Genomic DNA, 14733 nt, shown 5'->3' on the forward strand with positions numbered 1-14733 from the left:
GCATTATTATGTTTCCCTCTATTTAGTTGTGGGATTTGACCAACCCAGACGTGGGTTTGCGATTCAAGAACATTAATTTCATTCTGCTACTTCATTGGACTGGATAGTCCTTTTAAGATTTTAGTGAGTATTTTATACTTTGGCTTCTTTTCGTTTAGACTATTAGATACCCTACATTACAACATAGTGCTATTGGTAATTTTTATTTTTCTGCTACAGCGAGTGATATTGAATTTGTCTATGGGATAAATCCAATCAGAAATACAGATCTAGTTCTAACAATCAGACAGGTGAGCAGTCAGATTAATCATCCCATGTTTCACCGCAAACTACGCCTATTGAGGCCTAGAATTTTGACATTAAAATTCCTTTAACTAGTCTGGTTCTACTGCGATCTGCTTTGAACGTTGTTTCACGGGTGTTCTTTTATAATGAGTACTCTACAACAGTATACTTTCACGTTATAAGTAGAAAGAGGGTCTTTTGGATCTTACTTTGCACTTCTCTTTATGTTTTTTTATTCTTTCTTTACACTTCAGGTGAACTTTTGTTTTCACTTTTGGTTGCACGGTTTTGGTGGTATACACAAATGTAGATAGTGGTATTATACTTGAAATTGACTCTTGCCATTTTTTGTAAACACTCAACGTGAGAGATAAGTTGAGGTGATTTGTAAATGTTAATTACTTGGTTTTAAGTGTGTGATATGAATTATACATGGATTAGTAATTACATTTTATTGTATGTTCTAGCCCTGACGAAGTCTATCAGCATAGACTGCTGTAGACGAAACACGTGTTGGCTAAAGGCTAAAGATCTGAAGAAATATCATTTTAAGAACATTAAAAGAAGAAGATTGATACTGAAAGACTTTTTCTTCTTTATTGCTTTTCCTAACGCGGATTGCAACTGCTCGGGATATATTGCTTATAAATGTCTCATTTCATTTTAACTAGGCTCACTGTCTTCTGCCCCCTTGTCTTCTTTCTATTGTTTTCTCTCCTCTTGTCTGCTCTATGGTCCTGTGCGGGGACACACCATTGCGGTGTAACTAAGCGCTTTATAAATGATCATATTATTATTATTACCAACATCCCCCAGGAGGAAAGTATAACTATCATTGAGAATTTACTTAACATATGACCACAGCCTATGCAGGTTCATACAGACTTTATCATATCTCTTCGGCGAATTGCATTATAATACAATCTCTTCGGATATGATGATACATTTTTTGAACATTGACGTGGCACTTCAAAGGGAGCAATTTTTGCCCCAAATCTGGCAAATACCTGTGTTGATGATCTGGAACAGAAGTATGTTTTGTCAAGTAACAACAGGTATCGGGCTAGCATTTCCTGGTGGAAACGCTACATAGATGATATTTTTCTGATTTGATCAGGCCCAGAACAGGAATTCCAAGACTTTGTTGATTATTTACATCAGGTCCAGAAACACCTCCAATTTACTTATCCACACACAAGTCTGAGATTGCCTTCTTAGACCTTACCATCAAACACCGTGACGCAAACTCCATACCAGCTTGTATAGAAAACTGACGGTGAGAAACACCCTGGTCTCCTATGATAGTCATCACCCCAGATCACTCAGGGATGGCCTCCCATTTGGCCAATTCCTTGTTTACGAGGAACGGTTCACTGAAAGAGGACGACTTCAGGGAAGCCCAAATACTGCAGGGTAGGCTTCTGTCTAGGGGCTACCCTAAAAGAATTATTAGAACACCAATAAAATGCGCTTGATATTGCCCAAGGGAAGAACTAGTCTGCCCACACACCAGTAGAATCAGTAAGCTGGTGATGAATAATTGCCATTTCCTAAAAAAGTGTGGATGACAGCTTGCAATTACCCAGGTTTGTCTACAAGAAAGATAAAAGTCTCAAATACTATCTTGTTCATTCATCAATGACCACCGCTAGTCAGAACAGCAATAGGACTTTGGAGGCTACATGGGTCTCTCGCCTTTAGTGGGCCATTATCATTGCGGTTACTGCATAGTCCTCACTTTCGCAACTGGCACTAAGGTGCTTGTACATGGTTCAGTAAAAACAGAGCTATGGGTTTTTTTCAATTGTAATTCTAGAAATGTGGTGTATGCAATATGGCGCCCCTGCAATCCGATCTATATAGGGCAGACCTCACATCTGGCGAAAGCACGAATATGCCAACACGCAGTCGAATCAGATGTGCAGTGGCCAAAGGCACAATTGATACCCAACTTCCTGGAAAATAATCACACGATGGATGATATCATATGGCAAGTCATTAACAGTGCCTCCATCCCGGCAAGAGAAGGAGATCTCGCAAGCATCCTCCGGAAAATGGAAGTCAAATGGATTGAACGTTGCAGTTCCATAGATCAAGGACTAAACACAACGGAGGAATGGCGTTCATGTGTGGCCCAACTGAGGGAATAAGACTTCTTTTATTGGACAATTCTGTCTCCCTATTTGGTTGCCCGAGTTCACTCATGGACAATCATTAATTTTCTGCACTTCTACTCAAAATGGACACTTCTAATGGTTTCATGATGACTGTGATAGCCCTATGCTTCATGTGTTTCATTTTGATCCTAATTGTTTGGTTTCTTCCTCCTTCAACATCCTATGATCTCATTGAAGTAAGACACATTATGTATCACTTGTTCTATATTTCTGTTCTCCATTTGTAGGACTTGGAGGTTGACTACTTGGGCTTTGCCCTTTTTGAATCTTCCTGCAGTCATAGTTTTGCTGTGCATTGTGTTCTGCACTTTATTGCCTTCAGTAACTTGAAATGCAGTTGCCGCGTGTACTAGAATCATTACTATCCCTCTGTGTTCCCCATCTGACAATAATATAGTACGTAACATTGTTAATAACATTCTTTGCGTTTGGTCATGTCTGTAGCATTACATCTCCTTTTGGGCGGCCTGGCTACTTGGGAGCACTATATTCCAAAGTCAAGAAACATAGATATATTGGGATCACTTCTCACAAGATAGGAATCTGGCACCAGGTGAATTCCTGTTTAGGCTTGGCAAATACACTCCCAAAGCAACACCACTGTGGCAAGCCCAGAGACTGGGCACTCTATGTCACCAACCAGGGTTTGACAAGTGGGACATGATCGGGATCTCAGTGGTGGGAGATTTGATCAAATAGGGTTCTATTCTTCGTTTTGAGGAACTCAGGGGGCGTTACCAAATGGTACAAGGGGAACTGTTTCGCTATCTACAGATTAGACACGCCATTATTGCAGTTTTCACAGCCTCAAAGACATACCAGAGTCGTCACCATTGGAGGACCAATTGCTGGACGGGCCACTGCACTCGAAGGCCATCTCCCTAACCTATAAAAAATGATGTAAGAACTTTCCCGACACTTTTGATAAACTCAGAAAGGAGTGGCAAAGTGACCTGGGGCCTATTGATGATGAGGACTGGCAAGCGGTCCTGATGTCCCCTAGAGAAGCGGCTAACACCCTCCGCTTCCGACTGATTCAACTCAAGATTCTACATCAGTCTTATTTGACCGGGTTCATCCTGGCCAAAATAGGCGCCAGGACCGATGCGCTCTGACTTAGGGAGTGCAAACAAGTGGCCACCTTTTATCATACGATATGGGACTGCCCTGCTGTAAAGCATATATGGGAGGGAGCCACAACTCGCATTTAAACTGCACTGGGGAAGGAGTTAGCTCTTACACCACAGCTGGGCTTACTTAACATACAGGCAGCCACAGACCTCACAGAAATTGAGCAACAGATGACAACACTAGGATATACCTTAGTTAAGCGAGAGATACCATCCTGGTATGGGTGAAAGAGCTCGATAGGTGTATGGTATCGGAAAAGGAAGTATTCATAACACGTGGCTGCCCCAAAAAGTGGGATAAGAAGTGGAAGGCATGGAATGTGTATCGGGGAAGTATATGTATATCACCACTGGGGGAACTAGAAATGCAAAGAAATAAACTCAGAGATGTGCCATAATTGTAACTGTAATTCGTTATCCCCTGACTCATGTATAATGCGTTGGATAATTGCATAGAAAAGAGAAAGGTACAATGTATATGAATACTGTCAAGCTCAATAAAGCGATATTTAAAAACCAACACCATTACATCTCCTTTATATCTTCTGCATGGCCTATACTATTGCATGATTCCAAATGCTCTATGTGTTATATACACTTTCCTGTTGCGCATTATTGCCAAGTTTGTATCAGCCTACACATGTACCCTGGGTATTGTCCCTCATTGTTGTAGTACGGAGAACGGTGCTTCATGTCGGCAATGGACCGACTCATCCTTTTTTGTGCTCTCTGCCTATATCACGTCTCTTAATCCTGCACATTCTCTATTGCCCATACTACCGCTGATGAGGCGTCAAAGCGCTTTTTCGGCGAGTAGCACGCTACTCCGGGACCCACAGAGGATTAGTGTTGAATTAGTATAGTGAAACATGCAAGTACAGTTTAAGTGGTGGATAGGTTAGTCAGTTATTTGGATTTGGAATGATAGCAGAAGGATAGAGGAGGACAAAGGTTTGTATTTATATAGCGCTTGTTGACGCACGCTATTCAGGATGCCTATATAGGATTAGTGGTGAATTAATATGGTAAAATATGAAGTAATTTCAGTGGTGGATATAAGTCTGTTACTTGGAGTGAGAAGGATAGCAGAGGGATAAAAAGGGGAAGAAAGATTTGCATTCATATAGCACTTGTTACCCCTGACGGGTGTTGAAGCACTTTTCTGGCGAGTAGCACGCCACTCCAGAACCCATAAAGGATTACTGTTGAAAATTAGTCTGCCCCACGCTATTATAGCACAGTAAATTTTCTTTCATGTCGGAAATGGACCAACTTGTTCTGAGGTATTGTGCTTTCTGCCTTCATCACGTTGGTTTACATATCTGTTTTGCTCTTAATTGCCTCAGTATTTTCATGCTCCTCACGATTACGGTGGCCCCTTATGATGCCTCATCTAGGCATCGTATGCCGGCAAGTTTATTTATTTATTTTATTTTATGCTCTTGTAGAGCGCCTGAATAGACCCCCGGAGGGGTATCTCCGCGCTTTTGCCAGTGGAAGGAACACAGATTGTGCTGGTCCATGTTCAAGAGTGACTGATTGGAATTGATTAAATGTTTTAACTATTTATGAAGAGATGGGTTTTAAGAGTTTTTTGGAAGGTTAGATGATTAGTGATTTGTTTTAATGTCTGGGGCAGTAAGTTCCAGAGAACAGGTCCAGTGTGAGCTAGGGCACGACCTCCCTGCCTAGATTTTTTGATTCTGGGTACCTGTAATAGCAGGAGGTTGCTGGAGCGTAGGGACCGCCCTGGAACATAGGGTAAAAAGGCTTTTGTGAGGTACTTAGGCCCTGTACCTGTCAGGCATTTGTGGATGGTACATAGGATTTTAAACTTAATGCGTTGCCGCACTGGGAGCCAGTGTAATTTAGCCAGTAGAGGGCGGGAGGGAGTCCTAGGTGGAGCGTTGAGGACTAGCCTTGCCGCAGTGTTTTGGACTATTTGTAGTTTGTTAAGCTGTTCTTCATTAGTTGATAAAAGAAGACCATTGCAATAGTCCAATCTGCTAATGACTAATGCCTGGACCAGGGTCTTCCTATGTCTGTCTGGTAGGTATGGAAACACCCTTCTCAGCAGTCCGATGGCCCTAAAACATGTACCGGCAACTTGGTTAACATGATCTTTAAATGTAAGGGCTTGGTCTAATAGCACTTCCAAGTTTTTCACGGTCAGTTTGGGACTGGGGACAGGTCCCAGTTCCAAGGGCCACCACTCGGGGGACCACAGTGTCACTGCCTCCCCGAACAGCAGTACTTCCGTTTTACCTACATTACACTGTAGGCAATTTTTGGCCATCCACTCTGACACTGCCCTCATTCCATCTGCAAAAGATTTTATTAGAGCAGGTGTGAAGGTTTTAAAAGGGAACAGAAGTTGGGTGTCGTCGGCATATGACACCGGGGTGAACCCAAAGGATCTCACTAGGTCAGCCAGGGGGGCCACGTACACATTAAATCATGTGGGGCTTAGGCATGAGCCCTGTGGCACTCCCCTGGTGAGCTCTCTAGAGATGGATTTATGGGAGCCCAACCTGACTTCTTGAGAGCGGCCTGAGAGAAAACTCTCCATCCAGGACAGAGCTACACCCCCTAATCCCACATCCCTCAGACGGCTGAGAAGCACTTCATGTGACACCGTATCAAAGGCAGCGGATAAATCCAACAGCACCGGGGTGCTGTTCCCCTTGTGGAGTTTGCAATATGCTACTTGAGATCGTCATCTTGCCATGGTTACGGGTGACTTTGCCGCCTCTGAGCCACGTAAATGGGATCGCATGCGTCCCAAGCCTCCCTTTCAATCCCCCTCCTATATTTAAGTCGAACCTGGGCAGCTCATGCACTGCTCTGCGAGGCATGCGATATTGAGGTAGGGACTTTAAGCTCCGCCCACTCTCTGCCCATATTTTTCATTGGCTTGTGTCATTGTCCACTGTAAACTGAGCCTTTTCATTAGTTAAAAGGTCTAATAGTCCCTCCTTAGAACCACCTTGTCTCATTTTGTAACCTCCCATGGCGCAACCCCCATGTTACAAGTGTTGTTAGTCGGCAGGATTTAATTACATCCTCCAAGCACTATTTTCTCAAATAGCTTTGTCCTGCCTGCTGTTGCAGATAGTGTAGAAGAAAAAAACCTTTTAAGGGGTTCACTGATGTACCTGGTCCTTACACCATCAAAGCAGACATTGTCACGGAAGCTGTAATATCAAAGGAACATATTTAATAACCTCACATGAGGAAGACTGAGTCACACAGTACCCTCAGGCCACTGTAGGAGACAGTCTAAGGAGTACAGAGAACAGGGGCCTTTTATGGCCAGTTTATTGCTGAGTTAGCATGAAGACTTAGAAAAGAGGCGGTACAAATGTGCACGCAGGTACATATATGGATGCATAAGAATTGCTTAGTCAACAGAGTGGGAGGAGGAACTAAACTGCTTATCTCTGTAGGAATAGCCTGACAGTTACACACTAGGAGCAGATGCATTCTACCAGCTAGGCCTTTCTGAGGATGTGCAAGGCTCTGGAAGAGGGAGAAAGCACATGGCGAGCACATGGCTAACTAAAATGGCTGCCAAGAACAAAATGGCTTTTAGCTCATGCTAATAGCGATTCCTGCAATCTTTAACAACAGGACACTCTCTCTCCTAACGCTTAAAAAAAATGTATAGCACGCATTTGCAATGCAATAGGTCTTGCATTTGCGAGAGCTTAAGCTATTGGCATTGTAAATGACATTGCCTTTTATTTATCTTTTTTAAAAACTACACATAAATAAAAGGCATTGTCATTTACAATACCAATAGCTCCAACTCTTTAAAATGCTAGACCTATTGCATTGCAAATGCTTGTTAAGAGGAAGATACTGCGACTGATGCGTGTGGAGTCTGTGCTCTGGAACGAGACTGCAATCCGCAGCCCACATTTTTACAACCTTCCTCTCAAGGACTAACCCTTATTTGTGGACGGACCGCGGAGGCCCATTATATTGTTTGAGCACGCAGATCCTTTACTATTTGCACTGGATTTCCTCTACATGCGGGAAAGAGCACATAATGGATGGCTGTTGGCTACCGTTATATGTCTGCTCATGATTAACAAGTATGAATTGAAGCTGATATTTTTCAGCAACTAACTTTTTGCCATAATACATTTTTTTCTCTGGGTTAACAGGTCCCAACTGGGTTCCCTATTTAAGTACTTTCACTTTGTTTAGCATGTGTGGTGGGGTGCACCATATTCTGTTTCCTTGTATTCCATCATGTAGGCGTACCGCCATGCCACTACTTACACCGTGGGCCTTTTCTGTTTAACTTAACTATGGAGTCCCTTGGTCTATTCTTGCCTTCTCAGGTGTCCTTTTCATTGTTTGGTCCTGATGAGACCCCATATCGAGTAGAGGGTCGAAACATCGTCAATAGTATAAAACAAAGCTGTAACTCAGCCCTTTAATTGACGAAACGGTTTGTTGATTCATATGTATATACTTATTTAGGTTGTTTGTGATAATTTTGAAAACCTTCTTTTGTTTTATTTTGCCTATAAATCTGGACTATTGTACTACAATTTTTGTGTTTTTCTTGATTCTGTATTTTTATGGCACACTATATATATTGCATGTTTGTATGAAAATATATACTGAATAATGCTGAAAATGTGGGAAACAGCCTTTACTACGCAACCGTTACAACGAATGCCATTACATCGCATGCCATTGCAACGAAAAAGGTGTGCAGCAGTGGGTAGAAGGTGTTGGATTTAACTCCAACACCTTCCCTACTGTTGCACACACTGGAGTTGGAATAGAAAATTAATCTATTCCAATTTACAGCGTTCCCCCGACAGAAAGCCGGGGTAAAGGTTGGCGCTGCAACGGCATGCTATGTAATGGCATGCGTTGTAATGTCACATATTCATCACATGGTGCGGATTTTTCGATCAACTGTGACTCCTTCATTTGACTTTCTCTTCTCACACCCTACCACAGCCCCATTTGTGCAATTGTGTTTTTGCAGTATCAAGTATACATACATGACTCCAGTGAGAACTGGTGTTATTGATAATATGATCCTGGGAACAAGGAATCACAGTCGATTCTGGAGACCCAGGCTGGGGCGCTGAGTGTTTAAGTTGGCTGGGCTTGTGCGTCAGGGCCACTCGTTGGCTGAGGGGATAAAAATCAGGACAGCTGGGTCACTCTCAAAGTTGGTCTCTGTGGTGCTGACGTCGCTCAATGGCTGTTTGGCCTTGGAGTCATTAGATCCGGATTGGACTCAAACAGGCTTTACTTGCTACAAGGGGTCCGGTACCATGAATATTGATGCTGTGCGGCTCCGGTTGGTGCTGACATCTGCTCACTTGGTGGCGAGACAGATCTGACATCCTGGAGCATGACTACCTCTTCCTGGGCAGCTGTTGCATCAGTGGATGCAGGAGGTGGCAGAACAATAGACCAGACTTTGCTGTTTGGTGGCTGCAGGGGAGTAGCTTTTCTATTCCCAGGGAGATTGCGGCCAATTTGCAAAGTTCTGGCAGCCCACCAGGGTTCTTGGCAGATGCACAGCAGCAGGACAAGTCTGTTGGTCACCATAGTCAGGACAAGTGCATGCAGCCAGCCAGGGTTTGGTGCCAAAAAGTCAGCAGCTGGTCCTCAGTTTTCACTTTCTTCGCTCTTCTTTGTTCTCTTCTTCTTGTGTCCATCAAATCTGAGTTCCTGGTGTCAGGGATGCTACCTAAATACTCAATTTAGGGATGTCAATGTGAGGGTAAGGTGGTAGCCAATGGGCTACTTACCTTCACGGTGTCTACACCCCCTATAGGAGTACTGTCTGTGGGGAGTGGGCATAACCCAGACCCGAATCTAATTTCACCAAAAACCCAGATGGTGGAATTCTATTTTTTATGTTCACTTCAGGTACCCCTCCGTAGGGGTGCAAATAGCCTGATAGTGAACACTCTTTCTGACTAGCTAATTTTCCCACCTGTCCAGGTGCCAAATGGGTCCTGGGCAAGAGGTGGCCTTTCTCCTGTCTGGTGGAAGCCGGAGCCTTCTGCCTTGATATGCTGATAGCTAACCATCCTGCTTGGCCGAGCAGGCATTGTTTCTGAGCTCAGATGACGTGGGCTCTCACCTACAGAGAGCCAGAAACCTGTCTGTGGTGGCAGGCTAATCTATTCCAGTCAGCCAGTGCACTAGAGGGTGGTAGGTTTTCAGGGGGCACCTCTAAGGTGCCTTCTGGGTTCATGTTTTAATAAATCCGCTACCTGCATCAGTATGGATTTATTAAAACAAGGTGTCTGGTACTAAACACCACAGGTTTCAGTGAAGCCATCATTTAGCTGGGAAACTCGTAATGACCAGTGCTCAGTACATGTACTCAAGATGGCTTCCATGTTCACTTGTACTCTCTAGTAATCGGACTAGACTGCACAGAGGCATCCCTGCTCAAGCAGATATGCTTCACGTGTAAGATAATGCGCTCTGCCTTAGGGCAGTAGGACCTGCTGTAGGGGTGACTTACAGATATTTCGTGCAGTGTCTGGGGACATGACACACAAGATGTTGTTTGCACCATTTCACGCAGCCTGCAGAGGCAGTCGGCATGAGTTTGGTGGTGGGTTCCTTAGGGTGGCACAATACATGCTGCAGCCCTAGGGACCCTGTTTAGTACCCAGGGCCTATTTACCAGGGGTACCATTTACTTGGGACTTACTAGGCTGCTAAAGGTCTTGCCAATGGTGGAACAATTTAACAGTTACCTTGTTTTTGGGAAAGGACCTGACTAGCAGGAGTCCAGTGCACTTCAGTAAAAGTTGCCTCAAATACCAGGCAAACAATGGGGTGGCTGTAGGAAACTAGGATCTGCTTTCATGGTCACCCCCACTTTTTGCTGGTGTCAGTATGTTTTACTGACTAGTCTGACTGAGATCCTGCTAATCAGGACCCCAGGCTCTGTGCTGCTTCCTTAAATTGGACATGATGAGTACTTAGGTATACTCCAGAGTGGCTACTGGTGTACCCTTGTAAGTCCCTAGTATATGGTACTAAGGTGCCAGGGGCATAGGTACACCAGACTGAAGCATGTATTATGCCACCCATGGGAGACCACTCAAATTGGACTACATGGCTGCCGTTGCAGCCAGTGCAATGCTAACACCACTTATGATAGATATAAGTTTCCTTATATCTGAGGCCACTGCACTTAAAACCTATGTGTGCGATCAATGATGGGCTCGCATCCTGGAGGCAGTGGGTTGTGAGAAGCAGCAGCCCCCTCGCTTTGCGAAGAGGCCTCAGTCTGTATCTTTACTCCGTAAAGTTGGTGTTTACCCACTTATTTTAGACACGTTGTCTTGTTCTGTAAGCAGTTCCACAGATTTCGTCTGTGACATTACCAAAGGCGGAAATAGAAATAAAAGAATCCCGAAGCAGAAGGAGGAGTCTACTGGGGCGGACTTACGACGTTCTCATGCGGGCCACAACTCCGATCGTAACCGTGCACCGATTCCCCGCGCCGCCTGCGGTGAATGTTGGCTTCAAGATAAGAGGCCTTTACCGTGGGAGATGGGCTTACAGTCTTTTCCTTTTTGTGTTAATTTCTTAGGTGGCCCGCCTAATTGATCTGGCGTGAGACACCCCCACATTAACCCTGTGGTAATGTACACCATACTTTCTAATTAATTACTCTAGTAAGCCCTTCATATTATTAGTTAATCTAATTAGTTTTTAAATGACCTTTTGGGTCCCCTCCCCCCTTCCTCCCGTCACCCGCTATTGTCCTGAAGAAGACCCGCAGCAGAGGTCGTGAATTTCCCATATTGCGCCAGGGTCGAAACGTCGACAATTACGCCCCCTTATTTTGAGTCCTATACCATTTATTCCCTTACCCCTTGTGTAACAATGTACATAGAATTGTATGGTTAGGCTCGTTTCTTTGTGCAATTTCAAATTGTCTTTTTTGATTGTACATAATTACTTTAATCCTGTGCCTTGAGCTTTTTCCTCTCTTTTTCACTTGAGCACCCCTTTCCTTTTCCAATTACTTCTCTTTTATGAATATGTAAATAAATTGTGATACAAATGTGTTTATCAGTTACATGTGTTTTTTATTGAATACGTTGTGTTGGGCTTACCACATTTATGATTCAAGTATTATATCTCCATTCTTTGGTTACAGATTTAATCTGATTATTTGCTTTGTGAGAAATCAAGATTCACATTAATTGATATTTGGAGTGCTGTCTAGGACCACTATATTTTTATATATACTATTACCCAGGTCCTTTGACTTATTGGGTTGACCCCGTTGTTTTCAACTACTTTACCGTGAGGGAGGCTTTCCTGCTATCATATATTGTGAAGATGTGGTTTGGTGATAGGTCTGTTGCAAGAGGCCCTTTTCGTCTCTGCAGTAACAGGCCGGCGTTGTTGATCCGCAGGCTGAAAGCAGACAATAGTATTTTGCTCCTCGTCGGTTAGGGTGACGATGGCCCCCTCCCCAGAACATGCCACATGTTATTACCACAAAAGTCGCGCAATATGTTCTAGTTAAAATGGTGTCAATGCCCAGGGTCTTTTACAAATAACAGAACTATCTGTACAACATACCACGTTCCTTCTTCCATTAGATTAATGAGATGCTCCACGGCTGTCTTTGGAACGGGGGCCTTCCGTGTATAGCCCTGACTCAGTGCTTGAAGACAACATTCGAAGGAGGCATCGTGACAGCTGATATTGAAATGTGATATGGGGCCTCGCACCTACTCGTATTTACTGAATGGTTTAACGACACTCGAGGAGACGCCAACTACACATCAGTAAAGTTGCCACTTCGGGGAATCCCAATACATCATTTACTTTATGGTGGGGCCGTGCCACCTCTGCCAGCAACCAACATGGTTCTTCAGGTCTGGAAGACCGCCCTGCGGTGTATAGGATGGCAGAAAAATCTGACCAGACAAACTCCACTGTGGGTGGGCACTGTCCTGGAACAGGTAGCCGTCCTCCAACCGGAAATGAGATGCCATTAGCATCTCCTCTCCTGGGGAGCTAATGGAGGGACTTATCCTCAAATCCTACCAAACCTTACAATGAGAATTCAAACTCCACACAGTCCGTTCAATCGATACCTGCAACTCAGGCATGCCAGACCCCTTATATCTTGGGACTGGAAGAATTCCTAGAATTTAACCCCCTCGAGACAAAAATGCTTATGGGTGTACTTGTGGAGAATGAGGTGGCGCCGGTTTACCAAACTCTAATATGTCACATGCCTGACTCCTTTGATACCCTTTGCTCTGCTTGGGTCCAGGACTTACAGCCCGAGAAATGGGCTGATGCTCAGGCGGCTTTGTGATTTAGGAGATCTCAGCCAGGCTTATCTTATCTTATCTTATCTTATCTTAGGCTTATCTTATCTTGTATTATTTTAGGCTTATCTTATCTTATATTATCTTATCTTAGGCTTATCTTATCTTATCTTATCTCAGGCTTATCTTATCTTATATTATCTTAGGCTTATCTTATCTTATCTTAGGCTTATCTTATCTTATCTTGTCTTGTCTTATCTTATCTTAGGCTTATCTTATCTTATATTATCTTATCTTAGGCTTATCTTATCTTATCTTATTCTTATCTTATCTTAGGCTTATTTTAGGCTTATCTTATTTCAGGCTTATTATCTTTGATTATCCTCACCCCTGGGAATACTTGTGATGGCACGCGGGAGTCTGAAATATGAACCTATGAGGGTTAGTCACACTTCTCCATCCGTTCCCCACAACCTCCCACCACAGCCAGTCAGTGGACCGTCCTTTGCCTACCTGGCTCAGTCTCATAGGGTGCAGATTTTTTATGTTTTATTTTTGCTAGAATGGAAGGTGCTCTCCTTATGAAGACAGTGCAACGTGTTAGGTTTCAGGGAAGATCATCCATAGCCGAGGATTCTTTTGAAACCAAAAGGTTACATTGTAATTGGGTAATAATAATAATGCCTTTTATGCAGCGCTTAGAGCAGCGAATGTGCATTATGCAGGTCTACATGAAATAGCATTGTAAAGGTGAGACCCTTTTATTGTCTGGAGATGGATTAGAGCAGCGGTTCTTTAACCTCTAGACTTCCGAGGACACCTGCTGAATGATTGCGGATTACCAGGGACCCCGACTGAATCATTATTGGAATTCACAGACCACCCCTGAGTCATTGCTGAAAGCCCTGGACTAAGCATTTTCGATGATTTGAACTGAAAAAATTACTGAAAAAATACAAAAAAATACAGAAACAAGCATTTATCAAACAAATACACAAATGTTAAATATTTTATTTATTTCACAAACAAAAACTAAAAAAAATTCTAACTTTTAATTTTAAAGGGAATGTTGGAGCTGTGTTCTAAATCCAGTTAAAGCAATGTATCATGCCTATTATACTGATGCACTTGCACTGTTCCCGCAAATTAATCTGAGGATACTAACTTAATTTATAGACTCCAATTTCAAATTACTTCACACTAACAGAAGATTTAAAATGTTCAATTGTGCATCTTTATTTATATGTACTTTATAAATCTGTTGTCTCTGTCTTTGTGTCTGTCTCTGTGTCTTACTCTATGTGTCTGTCTGTGTGTCTGTGTGTCTCTGTCTGTGTGTCTCTATGTCTCTGTATGTGGGTCTCTGTCTGTGCGTCTGTGTGTCTCTGTCTGTGTGTGTGAGAAGTTGGCCTGGTATATGATGTCCACTATTCTAGTGGGCACCCCGCACCAGTCCAAACAACCCTCATGGTGATGGTTGTAAAGTCAACCTTATAGACCAGCTATCCTAGTGGTAGCATGGACAAAAGCAGTCTTAGGCTAAACTCAAGAGGGCATGTGAAGCCAGCTGTTTTACCATATGCAAACCTTTTAATACCAAATTAAAGGACACCACACAGGTTATATATTCCAAATATATATGTATTTATTACTAAATAAATCCCCTTAACTCTTTATGAGCACAGGAGCACAAGCGTATAACAAGAAACTTAATATAGCATACAAAAGTTGCACAAATACGGATAGGCCCTGGTGGCTCCTAAAACCATATACTAAAATAGTGGTATAAGAACCACGTCACGAACAATGGTAAGACCTAGGGCCTTGGGAATCGCT

This window comes from Lissotriton helveticus, chromosome 4_2 (genome assembly GCF_964261635.1).
Source record: "Lissotriton helveticus chromosome 4_2, aLisHel1.1, whole genome shotgun sequence".
Lineage (NCBI taxonomy): Eukaryota > Metazoa > Chordata > Amphibia > Caudata > Salamandridae > Lissotriton > Lissotriton helveticus.